Below are 6,646 nucleotides of genomic sequence, written 5' to 3'. Positions count from 1 at the left end.
AGCTCCCTGCATCTCACACTGGAATGTTAACAAGTCTGCAAGCATAATAGGGCACAGTCATTAGTGTTCCAGCAGCTTCCCCTCGCCCCCCCCCCCAGACCTTCCCCTGCTATTCCTGTCCATTTCTAGCTTACTCCCATCAACAAATTTAAAAATTAAGTGCTTCGGCAAGCCCTAATTAGCCACGGTGGTGATGATCTATGCAGAGACAACAGCTCGGGAAAGGCTAATTAATATTAACAAAATATCTACTTTTCTAATACTTGGTGCCAAGTTTGTCTAAGTTCAATTTTTGGCACAAAGGCCCAACTCTTGCGGGCAGACAAGTGTCCACTTGTGGACGATTGGTTTTCATGACACATCAGAGCTGCTCAGTTGTCATTCCAAGTCAGCAGCTTAGGGCGCAATCCTACCCACTTTCCAGCACCAACATAAGGGCAATGCAGCTCCTAGGTAAGGAAACAAGCATTCCCTTACTTTGAGGAGGACTCCATGAGTGCCCCTCAATGGCACGATGCAGCACGTGTCCCATTGGCACAGCTATGCCAGTGCTGGAAAGTGGTTTAGGAGTTGGGACTTAATTACCCAGGTGGTTTGGCACAGAAGCACCCACCATTACATAAGAACATAAGAACATAAGAACAGCCCCGCTGGATCAGGCCATAGGCCCATCTAGTCCAGCTTCCTGTATCTCACAGCGGCCCACCAAATGCCCCAGGGAGCACACCAGATAACAAGAGACCTCATCCTGGTGCCCTCCCCTACATCTGGCATTCTGACTTAACCCATTCCTAAAATCAGGAGGTTGCGCATACACATCATGGCTTGTACCCCATAATGGATTTTTCCTCCAGAAACTCGTCCAATCCCCTTTTAAAGGCGTCTAGGCTAGACGCCAGCACCACATCCTGTGGCAAAGAGTTCCACAGACCGACCACGTGCTGAGTAAAGAAATATTTTCTTTTGTCTGTCCTAACCTGCCCAACACTCAATTTTAGTGGATGTCCCCTGGTTCTGGTATTATGTGAGAGTGTAAAGAGCATCTCCCTATCCACTCTGTCCATCCCCTGCATAATTTTGTATGTCTCAATCATGTCCCCCCTCAAGCGTCTCTTTTCTAGGCTGAAGAGGCCCAAACGCCGTAGCCTTCCCTCATAAGGAAGGTGCCCCAGCCCCGTAATCATCTTAGTTGCTCTCTTTTGCACCTTTTCCATTTCCACTATGTCTTTTTTGAGATGCGGCGACCAGAACTGGACACAATACTCCAGGTGTGGCCTTACCATCGATTTGTACAACGGCATTATAATACTAACCGTTTTGTTCTCAATACCCTTCCTAATGATCCCAAGCATAGAATTGGCCTTCTTCACTGCCACCGCACATTGGGTCGACACTTTCATCGACCTGTCCACCACCACCCCAAGATCTCTCTCCTGATCTGTCACAGACAGCTCAGAACCCATCAGCCTATATCTAAAGTTTTGATTTTTTGCCCCAATGTGCATGACTTTACACTTACTGACATTGAAGCGCATCTGCCATTTTGCTGCCCATTCTGCCAGTCTGGAGAGATCCTTCTGGAGCTCCTCACAATCACTTCTGGTCTTTACCACTCGGAAAAGTTTGGTGTCATCTGCAAACTTAGCCACTTCACTGCTCAACCCTGTCTCCAGGTCATTTATGAAGAGGTTGAAAAGCACCGGTCCCAGGACAGATCCTTGGGGCACACCGCTTTTCACCTCTCTCCATTGTGAAAATTGCCCATTGACACCCACTCTCTGCTTCCTGGCCTCCAACCAGTTCTCAATCCACGAGAGGACCTGTCCTCTAATTCCCTGACTGTGGAGTTTTTTCAGTAGCCTTTGGTGAGGGACCGTGTCAAACGCCTTCTGAAAGTCCAGATATATAATGTCCACGGGTTCTCCCGCATCCACATGCCTGTTGACCTTTTCAAAGAATTCTAAAAGGTTTGTGAGGCAAGACTTACCCTTACAGAAGCCATGCTGACTCTCCCTCAGCAAGGCCTGTTCGTCTATGTGTTTTGTGATCCTATCTTTGATGAGGCATTCCACCATCTTACCTGGTATGGATGTTAGGCTGACCGGCCTATAGTTTCCTATAATTAATTTCATTAATTTTTTAATTAATTAATAATTAATTAATTAATAATTAATCCATTAATTTCTGGGGCATTTGGTGGGCCGCTGTGAGATACAGGAAGCTGGACTAGATGGGCCTATGGCCTGATCCAGTGGGGCTGTTCTTATGTTCTGGTGGATTCACACTAGTTGCCTTGTGCTTTACATCATATCATGTTGTGGTATGTCTTATAGCATAAGAAGAGCCCCACTGGATCAGGCCATAGGCCCATCTAGTCCAGCTTCCTGTATCTCACAGCGGCCCACGAAATGCCCCAGGGAGCACACCAGATAACAAGAGACCTCATCCTGGTGCCCTCCCCTGCATCTGGCATTCTGACATAACCCATTTCTAAAATCAGGAGGTTGCGCATACACATAATGGCTTGTACCTCGTAATGGATTTTTCCTCCAGAAACTTGTCCAATCCCCTTTTAAAGGTGTCTAGGCTAGATGCCAGCACCACATCCTGTGGCAAGGAGTTCCACAGACCGACCACACGCTGAGTAAAGAAATATTTTCTTTTGTCTGTCCTAACCCGCCCAACACAAAATTTGAGTGGCTGTCCCCTGGTTCTGGTATTATGTGAGAGTGTAAAGAGCATCTCCCTATCCACTCTGTCCATTCCCTGCATAATTTTGTATGTCTCAATCATGTCCCCCCTCAAGCGTCTCTTTTCTAGGCTGAAGAGGCCCAAATGCCGTAGCCTTTCCTCATAAGGAAGGTGCCCCAGCCCCGTAATCATCTTAGTCGCTCTCTTTTGCACCTTTTCCATTTCCACTATGTCTTTTTTGAGATGCGGCGACCAGTACTGGACACAATACTCCAGGTGTGGCCTTACCATCGATTTGTACAACGGCATTATAATACTAGCCGTTTTGTTCTCAGTACCTTTCTAATGATCCCAAGCATAGAATTGACCTTCTTCACTGCCACCACACATTGGGTTGACACTTTCATTGACCTGTCCACCACCACCCCAAGATCTCTCTCCTGATCTGTCACAGACAGCTCAGAACCCATCAGCCTATAACTAAAGTTTGGATTTTTTTGCCCCAATGTGCATGACAGCAGCAGTTCCCAAACTGTGGGCTGTGACCCACCAGTGGGTCACAAGCTGGTTTTTGGTGCGTTGTGAAAAAGCTGCAGGTCAGTGCCAGTTGTGGTGCTGCAAGGGATTCAGGGGTGCTGCGTAGCCGGCATGGCCGACAAAGTGGGTCACAGTTTGGGAACAAAGTGTTTGGGAAACACTGGCTGGCAGGGGTTCTGCAGTCACTGTCTGAGTTGACGGGACAGCAGGCTGGGACTGAGGACCTCCTCCAGGTTCTTACCAGCTCCACTATTACGTGATCTCCAAACACGCGATCCCTTCCTTACCTGTGGGAGTCACTGAGAACCTTCCGGGGGGGAGGGGGGGCGTTGCTTGTAAAGAACTCCAGGGGCAGTAGAAATGGCCTCCCCAGTGTGTGAAGGGGACCCATTTCAGGCACAGTGCAGGCTATGCCTGGTCTGTCCTGCCATTTCTGTGCCTTTGCTGTCCCGCACGGTCTGAGGGAGGGCACTGGGTGCTGGGGGCTCTGATTTGTTTTAAAACATCACCACCTACACTCCACCTTTAGCCAGGGAGCTCAAGGCAGCTCAAATTGATTACAAACAATCAAACCACCAATAAAAGCAGCAGAGGTGATTAAAGCATCGAAGCAGCAAAAAATCAAGCTCCATTGATGAGGCCTGGAAGGAGGTCCAGGGAGTGGGAGGGGCCCCAGCCTCCCCCCCCCCAGGAACAGGCACCTCTTCCTCCCCGATGGCCACTGCCTCCAGCACAGCCTGCTGAGAGAGGCACAGCCTCAGCCTGCCGCAGGAAGTGCTGAAAGGTCACCAGAGGTGGAGGCCGAGGAGGAATTGGCCGCTGCAGGCTGCAGTCAACTGTCATGCTCAGAGACATCAGTGGGGGGGGGGCAGGTGTGCCCTGGGCAAAAAGTGGGCCTCACGTCCATTACCCGACTCCATTTGCAGCAATCCTCAACTCCAGAATGCAGATCTCCATTGGCAGCAGAGGTGGCTAAGCAGCAGAGATGCCTCTGGGCCCGGAAGCTCCTCAGCCAGCCCTGTCTCTTCCTGTTGGTGCTCCCTCCAGTGTCTCCGCAGGATCAGGACTGCAGCTGTGCAGTGGTGCAGTTGGCCTTTCACAGCCCTCCTGGCTGCTGTGCCAGAGGTGTTTTTGTTCAGCTCTTGGGCTCATTCCTGGGTGACTGGTCATGCGACTGCCTCCCTCTGCTCTCCTCTGCACACAGGCAGGCCGCCAAGCAAAACCAGAACAAGAAAGGGTGGCGAATCTTGACCTGAGAGGAGGAGGAAGAGGAAGGTGGTGGTGGTTGGGGATTCCCTGCTAAGGGGCGTCAAAGCTGCTGTGTGCTGACCTGACCCACTTGTTCACAAGGTGTGCCGTCTCCCTGATGCCAGGATCTGGGACGTGACAGAGAATTTGCCAAGTCTGATCAAACCCACAAATCACTATCCCTTTTTGCTAATCCACGTAGGTACTAATGATACTGCTCAGCACAGCTATGAACAGACGAACAGGCCTTGCTGAGGGAGAACCAGCCTGGCTTCTGTAAGGGTAAGTCTTGCCTCACGAACCTTATAGAATTCTTTGAAAAGGTCAACAGGCATGTGGATGCAGGAGAACCTGTGGACATTATATATCTGGACTTTCAGAATGCCTTCGACACGGTCCCTCACCAAAGGCTACTGGAAAATTAGAGGACAGGTCCTCTCATGGATTGAGAACTGGTTGAAGATCAGGAAGGAGAGAGTGGGTGTCAATGGGCAATGTCAATGAGAGAGTGGTGTGCCCCAAGGATCTGTCCTGGGACCTGTGCTCTTCAACCTCTTCATAAATGACCTGGAGATAGGGGTGAGCAGTGAGGCGGTCAAGTTTGCAGATGACACCAAACTTTTCCGAGTGGTGAAGACCAGAAGTGATTGTGAGGAGCTCCAGAAGGATCTCTCCAGACTGGCAGAATGGGCAACAAAATGGCAGATGCGCTTCAATGTCAGTAAGTGTAAAGTCATGCACATTGGGGCAAAAAATCAAAACTTCACATATAGGCTGATGGGTTCTGAGCTGTCTGTGACAGATCAGGAGAGAGATCTTTGGGTGGTGGTGGACAGGTCAATGAAAGTGTCGACCCAATGTGCGGCGGCAGTGAAGAAGGCCAATTCTATGCTTGGGATCATTAGGAAAGGTATTGAGAACAAAACGGCTAATATTATACTGCCATTGTACAAATCGATGATAAGGTCACACCTGGAGTATTGTGTCCAGTTCTGGTCGCCACGTCTCAAAAAAGACATAGTGGAAATGGAAAAGGTGCAAAAGAGAGCGACTAAGATGATTACGGGGCTGGGGCACCTTCCTTATGAGGAAAGACTACGGCGTTTGGGCCTCTTCAGCCTAGAAAAGAGACGCCTGAGGGGGGACATGATTGAGACATACAAAATTATGCATGGGAAGGATAAAGTGGATAGGGAGATGCTTTTTTCCCTCTCACACAACACCAGAACCAGGGGACATCCACTAAAATTGAGTGTTGGGAGAGTTAAAACAAACAAAATAAAATATTTCTTTACTCAGCGTGTAGTTGGTCTGTGGAACTCCTTGCCACAGGATGTGGTGATGGCATCTAGATGGCCTAGATGTCTTTAAAAGGGGATTGGACAAATGTCTGGAGGAAAAATTCATTATGGTTTGCAAGACATGATGTGTATGCGCAACCTCCTGATTTTAGAAATGGGCTATGCCAGATGCAAGGGAGGGCACCAGGATGCAGGTCTCTTGTTATCTGGTGTGCTTCCTGAGGCATTTGGTGGGCCGCTGTGAGATGCAGGAAGCTGGACTAGATGGACCTGTGGCCTGATCCAGCGGGGCTCTTCTTATGTTCATACTTTCTTAATTTCAGACTATGAGATTCTGGGCAGGAGGGTGAAAGAACCTGGGGGCCCAAGTGGTATTCTCCTTAGAGGAGTGCTTCCCAAACATTTTAGCACCAGGACCCACTTTTTAAAATGATACTCTATTGCAGTGGCTCTCAACCTTTAGGAGCTCAGGGACCACTAAGGCAAAATTTTGAGACGCCAAGGACCACATGCAACCCAATACTCCCATACACAAAAAATACAATTACATTTGTAATTGTGTCTTACTGTCTTGTGTGCTCCCTGATGCATCTGATGGGCCACAGTGAGATACAGGAAGCTGGATTAGATGGGCCTGTGGCCCGATCACTTCCTAGTTCACCACCTGTGCCCACAGGCAATGATCAGGACTGACTGTGGCTGCAAAAGTCCAAGCCTCCAATTCTCAGGTTATGTCAAGAAGAGTCCAGCCCATAGTGCAAACATGACAGGACAGCCTGTTCTGGCAGCTCAGCCAACTGGTTCTTGCAAAGGCAGGACAAGTCTAGTCAGCTAGATACAGCGAAAGAACTGCACAATGACGCACAAGA

This window comes from Tiliqua scincoides, chromosome 1 (assembly GCF_035046505.1).
Source record: "Tiliqua scincoides isolate rTilSci1 chromosome 1, rTilSci1.hap2, whole genome shotgun sequence".
NCBI classification, from domain to species: Eukaryota; Metazoa; Chordata; class Lepidosauria; order Squamata; family Scincidae; genus Tiliqua; species Tiliqua scincoides.
Note: the sequence above shows the minus strand (reverse complement) of the source record.